The 17291-nt window shown below is 38.4% G+C and overlaps 1 protein-coding gene across 6 annotated transcripts in view; it reads right to left on the bottom strand.

Annotated features, from left to right (window-relative positions):
* The window catches only part of LOC122412188 (zwei Ig domain protein zig-8-like), an 87364-nt gene that overhangs the window by 12353 nt on the left and 57720 nt on the right, over nucleotides 1–17291 (bottom strand). The window lies entirely within an intron of this gene.

Below are 17291 nucleotides of genomic sequence, written 5' to 3'. Positions count from 1 at the left end.
TAAATGGTTTATCGTTGCGAGTATTATTTTCAATTGATCATAATCTTGAACTATCACAATAAGTTGTGCTGTCCACCTGGCATAGCACGCACGGGGTCCTTGAAGTGCTCATCAATTTGTTTGTTCGGCTTGGCGAAACATCACGCGAAACTCTTAATCTTCTACTCAACTCAATGAGATCGACCGATTGATTCCGTATGTTCTTTTCACTGTCTCAATAATTCCTCAGCACTCTCTCAATTGAAAAAACTCAACGCCATTGATTCGGACTGACTTCGGTGGAATAATTATTAAAGCTCAAGCACTTCGTTAAATTTTATGAAAGGCATTTTTTTATCTTTGATTTTTCAATATTGATGCCCTTTTCAATAAATTATTCGTCACATTAAAAAGGTGCACTTCAGATTGCGTGAAAAGCTTATGATTATGGCGGATGATTATTAGTAGTGCCTCGCTGCAACTTCACATTATGAAAGGGTGGCTGGATTCGTAAACGAGAAGCTATGTGAAAACACAATAAACCATAAAACTACTACGAGAATCGCTTTTTCGTCTGCGCAAGCGGTTCCGATATCGTTCCTAGCTCGTTTCAGCGATGTATGAGTTTCTGAACATCGTAAAAAGGCGTTCGGCAAAGTATTGAAAAAGGGAGTTCCGGAGAGGGCCTTGATCGATGTCTAAATACACGATGAAATCGTAATGGAATGTCAATGAAATATTCGTGACTTACATATACGTAATATAAGAAAGATTTCGTTATTCGAATCACCGAATACCTCGATAAAAGTTAATATTTAATTGCGTGAGCTTCGGTTATATATTTTTCTCTTTATCACCATACTCGATTCGACAATCCTATATGTATACTTTGAACTATCACGAATTAATGTGAATTCGATATTGTAAATTGAAGCTTCTTCCGTATATTAATATATATAAACTTTCATCGTGTCGACTTGGTCTAACAAATGTATTATTTTCTTTCGTATTTTATTTTTTCAACGATTTGAGCAGTAGTGCTGCTCAACATAAAAGAATAGGTTTTATCATAAATCAGTATATAATAGTTATTTCCATGTTCGTCATCAATGCCCGAAGAAAGGGAAGTGCACGTTGGCAATATTTTGTTCTCCAATGGACGAGTCATGCGATTGACTATAAAATGTTTGCTTAACGCCTGTTGAAAAACGATAAGCCTTAGGCTTCAGAGAATCGTAAGCCAGCCGAGCGAGGGTACAGACGTTACGTTGTACTTTCTATATTCGTTCCTCTATCGGTCTGTACAGTTGCTTTTTCGTTTTTTATCATTCCTCTTCGTTTTTCTCTTGCTCTTTTACATCGGCGGACTTGGATGTACCTCTTCGTTCGGAGATTTATAGTTATATGTATAACGTAACGGTAAACTTGCCACAGCGATAAAAAGCCTCGGGTCTTCGGGCCTTCAGGAAAATTTCTAATAAATCATCGTGGCCTCGGGATTTACGAAGGGATAGAGACCTCTCGTGGCAAAAGCTCAAGATCCAAATGGAAAATCGATGTAACGACTGTTTGAGAGAAATCCCGGATAAAAGGAATCGTAAATCGTTCATAGCGTAAATGTCGTTATCGAATATGTCATAAACGCACTTTGTGCGATTGGCATCACGGCGCTCCAAATTTTACTAAACATCCAATTGCATTCAGTCAAAGTTGACCTGTAAATTGAGCCGATGATAAATAATTAAATATGCGAATAAGGTGGGACAGATAACATTCGTTGTATGTAAAAAATCGCTTTACCTGTTCATTTTGGGTGTCGTTCCTCTCTTTGAATATTAGACAATTCTCTATGAGGTTGTAATAAAACACGTTGATAGAGTTTCATTGTATCCAATTTACATCTACGCATAGGAAGCTATAACTTATTGAGCGATTTGTCAAGTTTTTCTTGTCTTTCTGGTGATACGAAGAATAATTAAATATTATTATCGTGATATTTGAATTGCTCCAGGCTGTATTTTTAATTAATCGGGTAATTCCAAAAGAGCTTCCAACCAAATAAGTTTCAAATAGCAGATTCATCGATTATTTCGTTTTCTTTGCAATTACCCTCATTTGTCAACGCGGCGGATTGGCAGTTGAATCGGCGGTTCACGCAAACTTTCAATCTATTCCAGCACACTCCCGCTCCCTTTCATCATAAAAAAAAAACTCCCCCGTCGGATTTCCGGACCAAGTCACGCAGAAGTGCTACAGCAAAATATTTTTAAAATGCGCTAAACGCGCTGCTGAATGCAAACGACGCGTTTTCTTTGCCATACACAATTGATTCCGTGGATGACTGATGAAATTTTTTTTTGACAAAGCTCTCAAACCAAGTGTGCTCCTCATTCATGCGTGCATAATACTCTATTAGCAGAATTAATGCGCCGTTACTTTATTTAAAAAGTTCGATCAATGTTTTCTTACGTTGTGGATTTTAGGATGATCTAGAACCACAAACACAATCGAATTGTATCGAGATGCTATTTTCCAAAATCACGATAAAAATTTTCATTTTTAAATCGAATTAATTTAAATTTAAGCTTATGTTCTCGCCTGAAGGACGATACGAACGAGATTAAATGAAAACAAAGCAGAGCCATACAAGTTCCAAGCTCGCAGCATTCGAATTTCTTGTTTGCTCTTCGATTCTAAAGAAAGAAAAACTTCTTGATTGGACATTTTTTGTATGTCAAAGATACTCCGCTACTGGTAATAGAAATAGTATTAAATCGGGATGAAGTGTGATTCGTGATCCGATATATGTTTATATTTTTAATAAAGTAAGAAAAAATTTGAAAAAAGTGCACGAATAAAATAAGGTCTTTCGTTCAGACTACAAGATTTCGGTTGTACGGGCGGGGGAGCTGCTTTTGTTTAAACAATGAGCGCGCATAGTGAGATCTTTTCATTAAGCTCGTTGGCGGTGTATGAAAAAAAAGAAAAGAGGTTTCACTGGAAACTTGGCTATATGCGCTTTTCACATCGCCAAACATATTTTTTGCGCTACTCCCGTTCCCTTTTTTATTAACGCCTCAGGCAGGCTTGGAAAAGCTTCGGCGCCGCCGGATCATCGAAAGTCCAACGCGTAACTTCGAACGCCCTTTCGTTCGGCGGTGGCTTTTCTGTTCTTGTATGAGCGGGACGCTACGGAAATATATGTGTTTTTCATTAACGCTAATGGAAGCATCGCGGTTGAAAAAACTCATCTGTGCCAGTCTTCGCTTCACCGGGTGTAATAAGTTACACACCTTTTTTCGAACTTAACGAGCATGATTTTTCGTCGTAAATCACAGGCCAGGTATTCGCAATTTTATCATTTTTACACGCGCTATTTAAAGGCCTGATATTGGCTTTGATGCTGAAGCTTTTATGCTCTCGTTGAAACACACAAAGAATTTTTTTTCATTCCTTCCGATTTGAAGACTTTTTTCGCTTTCCGATACCTTTATATATTCGGATGAAAAATTCATTGATAAAAAGTTGCAACAAACTTGGTTACCGCGAAATCACCAGAATTTTATTAAACTTCATATACCATTAAATTTAATGATTTATCAGGGTCTTTTCATTGAGTATTCGCGCTACTCTTTCGATTCGAATAAAAATTTCATCATCTGCTGCATGGGAAAACGTCGATCACGTACGTTCATTCGAAATGGAATTTTTGTAGCTTTCGGTGCTGTGTGAGTTTTGTTTCGCATATTTATCTACGTATTTCAAACAGGGAATTGGCCTCTCGAGCCAGTCGATGCTGCTTTTAAGAAACTGGTTTACGTTCGGGTCTCCGCATCCGGAATAGTCTTTCTGTCTGAAATTTTATCTCCGGTCGTTTTATATGGTGGGAGGATTTTGCATTTTATTTCTAACACGGAAATAGCGTGTACGCCAAGGAAATTGAAACGGTTGTAACATCGAATGTATCGAAATACATATGAGCAGGGACATAACACTCGCTCAAGCCGCGTGCCGATCAACGATCCATCTCGGATTCTCGTATTCTATTCATGCACAGTGGGATGCTAAAATTTTATTGGTCACCCAACGTAACACGTTGTGAACTGTAACGCCCGTATTTCATGGCTCCAGCCAGCGAGATTTCTACAAACATCATGCATCGGAATTTCTCTGTCAAAATAACATTGCGCTCAAACTCTGTCACGCTCCGTGTTTATACATTACTCACATAAATATTAAGCCGTATCACAATATCAAGCGAAATATCCTTTAATAATTATTTTCAATTATGAGATTTCAATTGTTCAGGAATAGCATCAGCTTCAAAGGTGTGGCAAAAACTACTGAAACAAACGTACAAGGCCGCAATGGCTCGACCATATTTGAATAAAACAGTAAAAAAAAATATCGTTACCTCCAAAAAATTTATGTCTCTTGTGATTCCGGTTTTTTTTTCTTTTTTTTTCAATTGAAAGAAGAGATGAATTATATGCATTGAGTTTTATCACCCAATTAGGTTTCTGTTGGAACTGGAGTGATATGAAAGTGTGGCAGGCACTCGGCACGTTCAGTTTGATAATTGAATATTTCCGCATCTCGTTGTATTTAACGTTCGCGACGATAAAAACGGCGCATAGAATCACGCGACACGTAAAACTCGTTAAGTAAATCGCTTCCGTGTCGCTGTCCGGTAATATATCTTCTGGTTTTTGTATACAGCAGGTTGCTTGCGTCAAAAGAGAAAATGGGGCAAAAATGTCTGTAACATTTTTGTGCAGAGAATCGTAATAGAATCAAAGATTGTCGTATGAACAACAAAAAACAGGGAAGCATCCTTTTTTGTCTCGCATGAAATGCATGGGATTGGAACATTTCGACATTTCGGGACCACACGAAACTCCATTATTGAGACTCGAAATTTCTTAGATTCTTCCTCCCGAGCAAGATCTCCGAGTTGATTTTGTATTCTGAACTTCAAGCATAGTTTTGAGCGATGCTTCGTTGATCGTTTTTGTAAATCCGTATAAAGGACAAAGTGAAAAACGAAGAGAGAAGTAAAGAAGCATGCGCGGCAGTAGTAAGAGTCCGCATGCAGGTAGCCGCGCTGTGTATATGACGCCACGCGGAGTTGTGCAGTCGACATTCGTGTATGAAACGTAACCAGCAGCTGTACATGCACTCATGATTATTATTTTGTCGTCGACCGTTCACTTTTTCCGACGCTCATCGAGGTAGAAGAAGTTTCGGTTTACTTTTTCTCTTTTCCTCGCCAACAGCGCATCCTGGTCCTTTTCCTTAGCGGTATAAATATATACATGCGGTAAAAACCATTTGTTTTCTCGCATTCTTTTATGGCACAAGATGTGGATCAAGCGAACTGGATCCATTTGTCTTCGTGGCAGTTTTTATTTTAACCCTTATAACAGTTCATGACACGTGGCTCTAAATTCATCGAGTGAAAAAAGTCTCGCAATGGTGATGAAGAAGCTTTATGGTCCCACCAAAGATGGGAATGCGACATCTTTTGAGTTTCGCAACTTTTTGCGAGAAAGCTGTCTAGACGTGGTAGAACGCTGAAACTTATGGGGGATTGTGACATTTTTTACTTTTCGTTTTTTGAATTCTTTCGTTTATCTTTTCCATATCTTGCTGGGAGCTAGACCAAGATGAGCGAAGTTGATAAATTCTCTACTCCTCGGCCGGTAGAAAATTTCATTTTTTATATTTGAAATCGAGGCGCCACCACCTCTCTAGTTCATTCGTAATGGAAAAGGAATAAAGTGCGGAAGAGAGAAAGAAGTCTTCCAATAAATCAATTAATGAATAATTGATTGATTATATACGGCAGGATGTTCCAAGCTATTTGTACAGAAGCGATCGCGTCGACGGTAAAAATCCATGGATCTCCACGTTCCAGTATATGCATTATAAGTGAAGGATACCAAACTTGTACATGAATATCGGGTAGCTCTCGTTTTAGTGTGCTCGCATACTCGCGTTTCTTTTAACCACGATAAGACGTTGAGTGATGAGTAGTTTGAGAGGACGTTGTTTCAAACTCGTCTTCCGAGTCTCGGCGGAGAGGCATGCAAAGGCAGTTCATACTTAAGAGCTTATTTGCTAGTGTCTGAGTAGAACAAACTCTCCACATTCTCTGTCTGTTAGCTTTCGTAGTGTCTCGTCATGCATTTCATACTCGTGAAACACTTTGGCTCAAAACCTCATGAAAATCAAACTTTCTCTCCCTTTCTATCGTAAAATCTTTGAGGGTATTTTTTTCCACGAATTTCTTTCAAATTTCAATTGTTATTCTGTATCCATAAGATACAAATATGGTTTTTCATTGATCTGAAATATATGGTTCATATAAGACTTCCGTGAATAGAGAAAAATCTTGCGATCATTTCGTAGTAGGTGTGCTAGTGAGCAACGAGAACGAGTATTCGCCCGGTCCCGACCAGAATTTGCGAGTCCTAAAACACTTTTATATCGACCGGTGCTAACGCTAAAACACACCAAGAGAATTCGATCGTTGAGTAAATCTACAAAAGCGCTTATATATACGCTTTCCTCTTAAATTCAATCATCTTCCGGTGCAGTAGCGCTACTCTCTTGCGTCGTAAAAGCAGCGCGAAACGAAATGTATCCGACTCACGTATAAGCTCGGTCCGAGCAAAAAACGACTTTTCATCATATCTGAAGACTTGAGGAAAATTTGATTCAATTGGTCTCAACTGGAGCAACCGATGAATGAGTCACTATATTCGTTTGGGTATTCATTGAATTTTCTAGTAGTTTCAAAATTCTATTTTTATTGTAAATGAAGATGGAAAGCGCATTGAAAAAAAAGAAAAAAAAACCAAGAATAAAAACATATTTCTCGCCTAAATTCTGGCGTCATTTGCGCATTCACGGAAGTTCCTCTTTCGCCGAGAATTTTTAGCGGTTCTATAGAAAAACATTGTTCATTGCGTTCAATTATAAAGTTTGATGAAGATGAGTTGTACGCTGAACTTTTCATCAAAAAAACTTGGCTTTTCATTGAAAAAAAAAAAAAAAAAATCAATTGGACAGTACGTTGGTTCTTTTTTCCGTTCTTAAGGTTTTCTTACGAAAGTTTCATTGGCGTGACGAGCGGTGGTGTAAGAGCTTGAAACTGATTTGTCAAGATTTCGAATCCCGAATTGCCACACCTGCGCTGTGACAGAGCAGAAAGCACCCGGAACACCTTCGTTCTTTTTTGTTTTTCGTTGCAAATGAATGACGGTAAAAACTTGAAGAGATCGAGGTGGCTTCGTCGGAGATATTTTTCTGAGTGAGGTCACGGTTGAAGTTCTTTTTTAATTCACTTTTTCTTTTTTCGCTGGGAACTTTGGTAGTCTGCAAAAGCTGAGCAAGAGACATTGAATGGAAAGATGAAAGTTACATTCCAATTGAACGTGAAAAAGCACTTTGATAGAAAAGAAATATCGTCATAACGATTTTTATTCTTTCCTTGATGCTGACGTTCTACACTCGTGTGATTATAGCTGTAAAGAAGCGTGTGATTTATATGCAACTACTCCGCTTGAATTCTCTGCAAAATAATTCGTCCTAGAAATTTAATCGCGTTGTTGGTTTTCCATCGAATCAAGGCTATTAGAGTGACATGAATATTCTGAGGTGAACCTCTATTTTCTCCCCTCAATAATTGAGCGGAGCATCTTAAGAATTTTCTGTAGAGTACAGTATAGGTGGCGGGATGTGCAACAAAATGCTTCTCAACAAAAAATCGATTCGAACATGATTTTTGAATGATTTTGCAGTAATGTTTTAATTAACTCGAAGAAGCTCATTTACGAATTCGTTGCTTCCATTTTTTCCATCAAGCTGAAGAAGCAGCTCTCAGTATTTATCGGGAAGGTTGGAGAAGAGAAAAGCCACAAGGATGCGAATGAAAAGAGGTTAAAGGGATGCGATACTCGATGGATCTTCCGAGGGTCTGATAAGAAGAGCGGAAGGAAGAACGATACTGAAAGTTTCTGCTGATGTGACGCTGCGTTTGCACGGTTGAAGAGGGACTCTTACTAATACGTGAAGCAGATGCTGTGCACACAAGAAAGAGAGAGAGAGAGAGAGAGGAAGGGGCGTTACAGTGAACCGTGCAAACACACATGCAAAGGCAGACGAATACTTGATCAAAGCTCGTTCGTCGTTATGTTGGAGTGCTTAATTGCCGGATTAAAGCTTGGCTTTCACCGTGCCACCATTAACGATGCCCGCAATGCTCGTTTGCAGTCGATTCATATCGTTGCATATAAACGCCCGAGGTAAAGACGGTTAACATTATTAACGTTAAAGGACGTATATAGACGTTGAATTGCGAGGAAGACTCGAGAAATAGCAAAGAGCCCACGTACTCGACAATGAGAACGTGACTTTTCTCTTTATCCTGAACCATTTAACGACGATGAACACCGAACCGTTCGCACGTACCGTCATGATTTTCCGAAAGCGTTTTGGGGCCACCACAACCTAAGCTCTTACGTCCTTCTTAGAAGACTGATGAGGTAAAACTTGCCAAGGAGAACAAGGATCTATCCTTCATTGGACTAATCATCTTTTACTCACGCGTTCGCTTTGCCTTTCTCTAATCGATAATACCGATCTCTACAGTGAACTGTAATTGTGAAACATCTGAATCCCGACACGCGTACAAAGTAAATTGAAAGATAAAAATTATGGTAACAGCAAAGAAAACCGGGGACGAGTTAGAACTCGAAAAATTTTAGTGTGAAAAATTTTCAATTTCCTAACAGTCGTGAAACGAATTTGAGCTAGAATACAAAGAATTTCATTTTATTTTCGTAAAAATATGTGTGCACTTTGTATTATTCAAATTTCGAAATATTCAAGGTTATCCCCCGTCTCCATTGCCGTGACGATAAGTTTTACCTCTCAATTGTTTTTTTTTTTTTTTTTTTTCCATTTCTTTTTTTAATAACTTCAATAAATTTTTGATTTATTAATGCTCATCGTGTCTATGAGAGGGCATTATAATTCGTTGACAAAATCACATTACATTGCTCCTGGTGGTGAGAAATTGTGGTATTAATGGATTTTTTTTGCCGCCAATTTACTTAATTAATATTCATCAATTCACTAATGCGTAAGCTATATAAGTGCGTTGAAAAATGTTGGTGAAGTCATTTCTTTGAATATGAAACATCAAGATTATGACGAGGTTCTTGAAGAGGATCCGCAGATTAAATTTGTATGACGAAGTCAAGTGTGTTTAGGATTTTTTTTAATGTCGTTTATGGATCAACCGTGATATTGGATTCCGCTGTATTTGCCCTTGAGGATGTCGGTGAGCTTGGAGTATAAGAAAAGCTCTGTTGGTATTCACGGAACCGGTTCAATGCATATCCATAAATGTAGGAAGGCGTGAGGAGTTGAAGGAGGAGCTTTTTCATGGAAATGGCGGCGAAACTTTATGGCTCGCGGTGATCCAGCAGGCGTCATAAAGCGAACGTAGTACCTCCATATACAAATACAGCTATGAAGGCGAGTTTACAGGTAACGGTGATGGGAAATAATATCGCCCGTGACAATAATTGTTTTCTGGATATAAAACTACCAACCATTGTGTATGTTTGCTGCAAAATAAATTGATAAAAAAAAGAATCTTTCAATTCGAATCGGGAAAACTTACATTGAAACACAAATTCAACCGAACGACGATACAGCGACAATTTGACCTCAAAAAGGCTCAGCAGGGAGGAAAATCTCGTAGGCGATGAATCGATTGGTTTGAGCAATAAACAGACCATGAATTCACGAAATTCTGTTGTAAGAGGTCGGAAGCTGCTTCAACCGTGCAAACTCGCAACTTCTTACAGCCAAGGAAATTATATTTATAAAAAAACAATAAATAGGATCAATTTTTCATCATGCAGCATCTCGTAGGAATTAAATTGGAATTCTAGTCGTTAAATTGATCCTGGCTCGAATCTATACGCAGGAGCAGGATTCTTTTCAGGGCAGTGTGGCATATGCACCATGTTAATCTGCTCGAAGACTTCGCCGTGAAAATTCGTTGATGATGCGACGACGGTGACGATCGATGAGACGGAAAGCGCAAGAGGGAGAGATTACGGAGGTCTCGAAAATGCACGAGGTATTATATTGCCAGCAGGGAGATTGAGGCGATGGGACTGTGCATACACGCTGCTAATTACCACATTATTCGAGTGAAAGCGTGTGTGCGCCGCAGCGAGTGGAATCAACACAGGCACGGAATCAAGCTTAACGACAAAACTTTCGAACGTTCGCATTCTCAAAGTTGTCGCTTCTCTCTCAAAAATCCTTCTCACGTAGCAGCGCAGGATTCGTGCGGCTACGAGAACGACTCGATGTTAACGGGAAAACGCGTGAAACACCACTGAGCAGGAGCTTACTCCAGTTCATGATATATTCATTTGCACTCGCGAATATATTATACATATGCCAACTAAAGATGCAATGGATTATATTTACACTATTATTAATTGCTTAATAAAATATATTGAGCATGGCCAAACCCTGAATATACTTTTTCAGGAAAAGTTATGTCATGACGACAAAACCCCATCACAATGAGATTAAAACTCATCGGAAACAGGAATCGGAATCAAGGTATAGAGAATCCACCATTATAGTCGTCAAATTTCGGGGACATTGATATAACTATATATAAAGAACGAAATAAGTATCCATTTACAGTAGTAACATTCGCTTATTTCGAAGTTTGTCGATGATGTGTCGAAAAAAACGCGACAATATAGATCGAATTCGCTGCGAAGACTTACGCTAACAGCAAATAGTGACCTGAAGCATTCTGATCCATAACAGTGGTAACTGCGATGTGGAAGAAAAGTATATTTTTTATTGCCAGTTCGTGGTAATATCAAGTTCTGCGAGCAGCACGTCAGCGCACTCGTGCGCGGCTGTATTCATATTCCGGCAATAAAAGAGATGTCATTTTTCTACCAACGTTTTTTCCCACCCCGGATGCCTCGATGAGCCAGTCAAGAGAATACAATTTTTTTCCCTATATCATAGGAACGTGACTTGTGGCTGAAACTGTTTTACTCGTCAACGTCTTTCTTTCCGGGACAGAAAAATTAACTTTTCTCCCTTGAACTCCTGAGAGAACGGAAAAATTGTTAGACTCCCTAGAGATGATAGAATGAAACGATCCCTTTGTGCACCTCGCGTCGCAGAGCCAACTTCACGAATTGCGTCAAGAGCTCAACAAATCCTTGGGATCTTGGGAAATTTTAAAGATATCGAGACATTCCGTTGAGTTGTTATCTTTACTCTTCACTCTTTTTCTTGTCCGTTATTTTTAACAATTTTACCAATAGCTAATAACAGCTATTTTATTATATTCGGCACAATTACCGTGCCGAATTTTATTCGAAGTGAAATATGCCGAGTGCGTAAATCAACTTTTGACGTGGGAAATAGTTAATTATAAACGCAAAGTGTGGAGTCCGCCTTGTAAATTATTGCCAACGTAAAGATCATGATTAGAGGAAATCATTGTTGTAGCATCGTCTGTTTTGATGATGGACTATTGCAGCGAATAAAGATAATTCATTATCAAAAATCCAGAGTATCCGTGTGATTTTGTACGTGAAAGCCCATTATTATCCCATCGTTTAACAATAATTGCTGAATCATCAGTTCGTCGGTATACAAAAAAAAAGGAGAATCGGTCATCAAGGAATGAACCTTTCTAATTTAGTTGCTTCCCGTCGCGATTACTTTCATCAAACAGTTACATTTAGTATGGGGACAGATTTGAATGAGCGACAGAATATAATCATAAAATTGAACTGCACTTTTCAGCAAAATTAAAGGGTAATTTTTGAAAAATTTCCTCCAACGACAATGGATCCCGCATTGATCCTCTATATTCAGCGTTACGAATATCTCGGGAAAACTCTCTACTTCACGTGTATGTCATAAACGAAGTTAGTTACCGAAGTGGGTCAATTTCCACCCCAAGGGTATCGAAGACCCAAGGGTCATATTGGCGTATCGGTCGACCTGGAACGTCTATGCTTTACTCGATAGAGAATATCGCCATAAAAACTATACATAATCATTCAGAAATTGACGCTGACCTCGTTCAATGAGGAAACTTGAAGTAGAAGCGATTCGAAAGAGAATTCTTCTGGAATGGAACGAAGAGAATAAATCTTTGTTTAAATAAAATGACAAAAATAAAAGGTTTTTTGTAGTAGTTCCATTCTGAAAAGCATCTTTTTCTGAGCATTTCATTTAAGATGATAATGTTGTTATTACGATTCCCAAATAATGTCTGATCAGTCTCCGATAGATTACTGCAGTTCAAAGATGCCTTTCCGGATTTCACCTCGAGGAAAAATGCATAATTTTTGTTTCCCCGTTATAAAATGCGGAACTCTAGACCGAACGTCATTAGATTTGCTATCTCAGCAGGGCGGTAAAGGATAAGGAATTACAGTGGCAAACCGAGAGACTACAATGCGCTGGTGGTATATGTGAGGTCTCGCTAGGGCCGGTGCTGCCCCACTGGTACGTTGTTCATAATTCGTGTCAGTACGGTTGAACAGCCTTAGAACACACAATTCTGAAATTCACCTGGAACATGTACGATGTAGATTAGGGTTACACAAAAAGGAGACTAGACGTAGAAATTCGATCTGTAAAGGTCAATTTTTACGTTCTATCCTTTTATGGTAACAATGATGTCTATCGATTTGTACACTCTCACAATCGATGAAAAGTCTCGAAACCGATGAAAAAGTTTGAAATGCTTGCCAATATTCTGTTCGCCAATAATTCTCCGTATTATCTATCAATCGCTGTAGTTTTTATGTTTTGTTTCTTTGGTAATTTTAATTACACAAATAGCTTTGACAAAGAACGTAAAAAATTGGATGTTGCGACAGACAAAAAGCTCGTCGATTCTTTATGAAATGCCCGATAACTCTCGATGAATTACGAAAATAATAGACGCGAGAGCTTCAAATATTATTTCACGTGTCCCTTATGCATAATGCATCGACGCAGCTTATTCTAGATGAAATGAGGGTATCAGATAGGTTAAAAAAATCGTCGGGGGATGGTGATGGTCGTTCGCATAATTTATTCAAAATTCGAGTATATGAGACTCTATTTCGCAGTCAACTGACTCGAGCTTGAGAGATTCGCGTTTTTCTTACGAGTGCGATATTTAAATATGTGTATGCAGTGTGTATGCGAAGCGTGGGTATATCTTCGCGGAAGGTAACTCGCGTTTTTATTTTCCATCACGGAAGCGTATAATGCATTCAAACCATCAATCCATATACATTCGTTTGAATATCAATGGCACGAATCCTCGAATTTTCACACATGAAATTTGAACGATTCAATATCTCGCGATTCTTTTCCCGTGAGTATAGATGCGAAATATCTGGAATAAAAGCGACTCATCATTTTTTCCGGCTTCCCAAATATCTTTTATCGAATCAAAAGTGAAAATAATGAGTCACATTGGTATAATTATTACACCGATTTGGGCGGAGTGCCAATTGTGCCTATAGTATTATCGTGTGATATATACAGACATTTAGAAAACTGATTTATGAATGAGCTTCATTGAATCAGTTCTCTATTCATGCAAATAATTTTTTTTTTCTCAACCACAGTCCGCAGTGAAATTTCAGTGATGTGAATTCATGCGGCGTTGCCACGCCACGCATGACTTTGGTACGTTTCAAAAATTCTACTGTATTTTCGGTTGCCCGAACACATTTTTTTCGTCGGAAGCTTTCAATGCAATTTGGATTTTTTATTGTAACTGTGAGATACATAAAGTTAACGATTATTTTTCGTCGATTATGTCTATCCCTGAAAGGGATAAAAGGAGAAGAAACTCCATGAGAAGAGGCCTTGTTGCTCTTCCCAAAAGTTGAGAGATATTGAAAATTGGTTAAACGGAGAAATTAATAAACCTGGAATTTCCCCAAAATGGGAAGTGATTTTGTGAATGAAAGCTCGGTTGACCTCTTGTCTCATGTAGCACACTTGTTATATGCACCGTTGTTCGGGAGAACGGGACTCGTTTGCGCGTACACCTCGTGTCTTCCTGAAGCCGCGTTTCCAGCATGCCATACATCCAGGATATGTAGAGTCTGAGAGGCTGCGTCAACCATGTACGGAAGTGCAACAATGAGCATTGTGCAACGTGAAAAGAGGGGCTACTTCCCGAGGTTAACCGCCGCCGCCGCCGACCCTATGGAGTCCTTTTCACTCGAGACACCAGTCGGTTTTGGTGGAACGATCGCTGAGAAAAACTTTTTTCACAAAGTCTCTTTTAACACTGTGCGGACTGCAATCTCAACTCTATTCGAATATTTCATATTTCATAATCTGCTTTGCAGCCGCGGTAAAAATAGCGTCCGTAGGCTATACCACCGGACGGTAGAGATTTTGCTCTCTGTCAAAAAGATCAATGAGAAATACAAAACCGATTAAGATCCCAGCAGGGACGATGTAACGAAGGAAAAGGTATCGGGAAACCGGAGTATTCGGCCGCATCAATTTTTAGGAAAAATACGAAGATTTTGAGCGTGTAATTGTTATAGTGAAAGTATAGAGAGTTTCATTGGCGTTTTCTACCCGGATGTGCGAAAAAAAACAACAATGCATAGAATCGTACGGGCTTTTTGTTGTTCTTGATGCAGGAGAAGAGATACCGACAAATGAATCTCGTGAAAACATTTCACGAGGAGTTGAAAAACTACGAGTGCCTTTTTCCGAGAGCCCATGCACACCATGCCATGTGGCAAATGTTTTTGAAGGCCGAGAAATGTTACACGGTAACGAGCACAGTACTCGTTTTTTATTGCTCCGATGCGTGGCCGATATAGGGTGTTGCGAAGTCGAGCATTTATATCGTGATTCTCAGTTTTAACCAACATCTTTTATCCTTCGCTTGTATTCTCTCCTCTGTATCTATGTATATACGTACCTACCTCTTTCATAACTGTACGCGAAACTTTACAAGTCAATAATAAATTTATCCAAAATCTGTGCATCTCCAAAAAAATGTAGGGAACGGAGAAATTCAGGGGGACGCTTTCACCTGTATGAGAAATAGCCACGAATGTTGCTTTTATTCATGAAAACGTATTCAAAGCATAAAATTGAAAAGAATTAAAAAATAAATAAATAAACTGCAACGTTCGCGCGCATCGGCATTTGTCGAAAATTGTAACTTCACGCCGTATTTTCATAGATTTCTAAGTTTTCGATTGAATTTTCATACACAATCCCTTCGTTAGGGTTTAATTGTCGGAACGTTTTGATCTGCGCTCACTACCTGTGATTCGATTAAATTGTCCCAATAAAATGATTAATATTTACGATGTATTTCTTCATTTGTGCCTTTTGATGTATTATAATCGGAATCATACTCGTATCTCATGAATAATTCGATGGTTACAACGACCCATAATTACCGAAGAGTGAAACGCGATCGATTGAAATAAAATGATCATCGGGTCAAAATTTTGAACCGTTTTTTTTTTCGAGTCACTCGATCGATCCATAGAGTACTGTACACCTTCAACTTTCACGCTGGAAAGAACTTTAAAATTTTTAGAATGGAGCAAAAACATTTCCAATCCTTTTGGAGTGTTTGAGGTGGCTTTTTGATACAATTATTCGAAATCTTTTTTAAATCCCCCCCTCTTCAAAATATTTACTCAAGTGCTTATGGATTTCTCAAAGATACCTTCGATTTTTCGGGTAAAAACAGAAGAAATAACAATTTTTTCGCCTTACCGCTGTTTACTAAATACTTTTGAGCTGCTACACGAAAATCGAATTTTCGATAAAAATACAGCATTGTATTATTAATTTTGTAACTTACTCACGGTTTTATTTTATTCAAAAGATTCATTATAATTAACCGTAAGTTGATTCGAGCATATTTCAAAGTACAAGAACTTTAGACCGTATAGGAACAATACGATCCAGCAAAAAAGGAAAAACGTTTCTCTTTTCGATTCCAAAATTAGGATTCACTTTTCATACAGATACACGGCTCTTGTAACATATGGGGGAGCCCGGGGCAACACAGGATACCCGAAAAATGAGAGAAATTTTTTTGTCTTTCTTTTTTTAATTTTTATCCTAGTCCGAAAAGAACATGAAATATATTTTTCCAAAATATCTTGTTTTTGTTGGATTTTGATTTTTTTTTTCAAAAAATTCGTTTTTTTCAAATTCTCTTTTTTTTATATCACTTTTAAAATGAAAACTTTTTTGCACAGGTATACAAAAAGTATTTGTAAATCTGCGATTACTGCCTCGCAGATTACTGTCTACGACAGTAATCGCAGATATATGTTTGCGGACCGTCATGTGTGGTTACACCTGCACATGAATCATGTGCCCACTCTGCACAATTTTAGCACTGAATCCATGATTCAGTGGACAAAGAATACAAATTTTTACAAAATAAACATTGGCAATCTTCAAAATTATTCATATAATTAATTTTGAATTGAATTACAGAGGGTGCGTTCGACGTACGTTAGAGCGTTGTAAGCGCTGAGAGCGCTCACAGCGTGCGCTCGACTTACGTTTGAGCGCTGTAAGCGCTGAGATCGCTTTCAACGCTTACAGCGGTAAGTCGGAAGCACTCGGTTACGGGTGTAAAATACACCCAAGGTGCATTGAATTAAAATCATAGTAAAAAAAATTTCATGAGTTTTTGAGGGGTACTCTTTTTCCTCGGATTTTTTTTTTGAAAATTGAATAAAATTCCAGTACGTTTCTTAGTTTTTGGGAGTAAAAAATGGACAGAGCTTCCCAAACTTCTGAAAAGTTCAATATTTCCTTCGGTATCCCGTTTTGGCCCGGTCTACCTTACATTCTGAAGTGAACGTAATTTTGCAATCGAGTTTATCATTGCACTCGGAGAATAGAGCACAGCGGCAGAAGAGGGGAGGGGTGTTCTGACGCTCTAAAAGTTTGGGTGTTCCAGTACAGTGTAGACCACCATGGGATTGAGGATCGATCTCACTGCTGTTAAATTTCAGAGTCGAGAAGCAAAAATGCACGCATACGTCTTGATCTTGTGAACATTTCTTTCCGTTCCGAACTTTTCCGAACCTTTTAAATTTCAACGTAATCCAAACTCATCTCTGCATGATGGCAATTTCATGAATAAATTTGGCATCGAAAATGTCCAAAATTTGGAGACTATGCAGTTTTTCGTTTAATTGCGGAATACTCATATTTCCTTT

Source organism: Venturia canescens, chromosome 6, assembly GCF_019457755.1.
Source record: "Venturia canescens isolate UGA chromosome 6, ASM1945775v1, whole genome shotgun sequence".
NCBI classification, from domain to species: domain Eukaryota; kingdom Metazoa; phylum Arthropoda; class Insecta; order Hymenoptera; family Ichneumonidae; genus Venturia; species Venturia canescens.
Note: the sequence above shows the minus strand (reverse complement) of the source record. Positions and strands in the feature narration are given on the sequence as shown.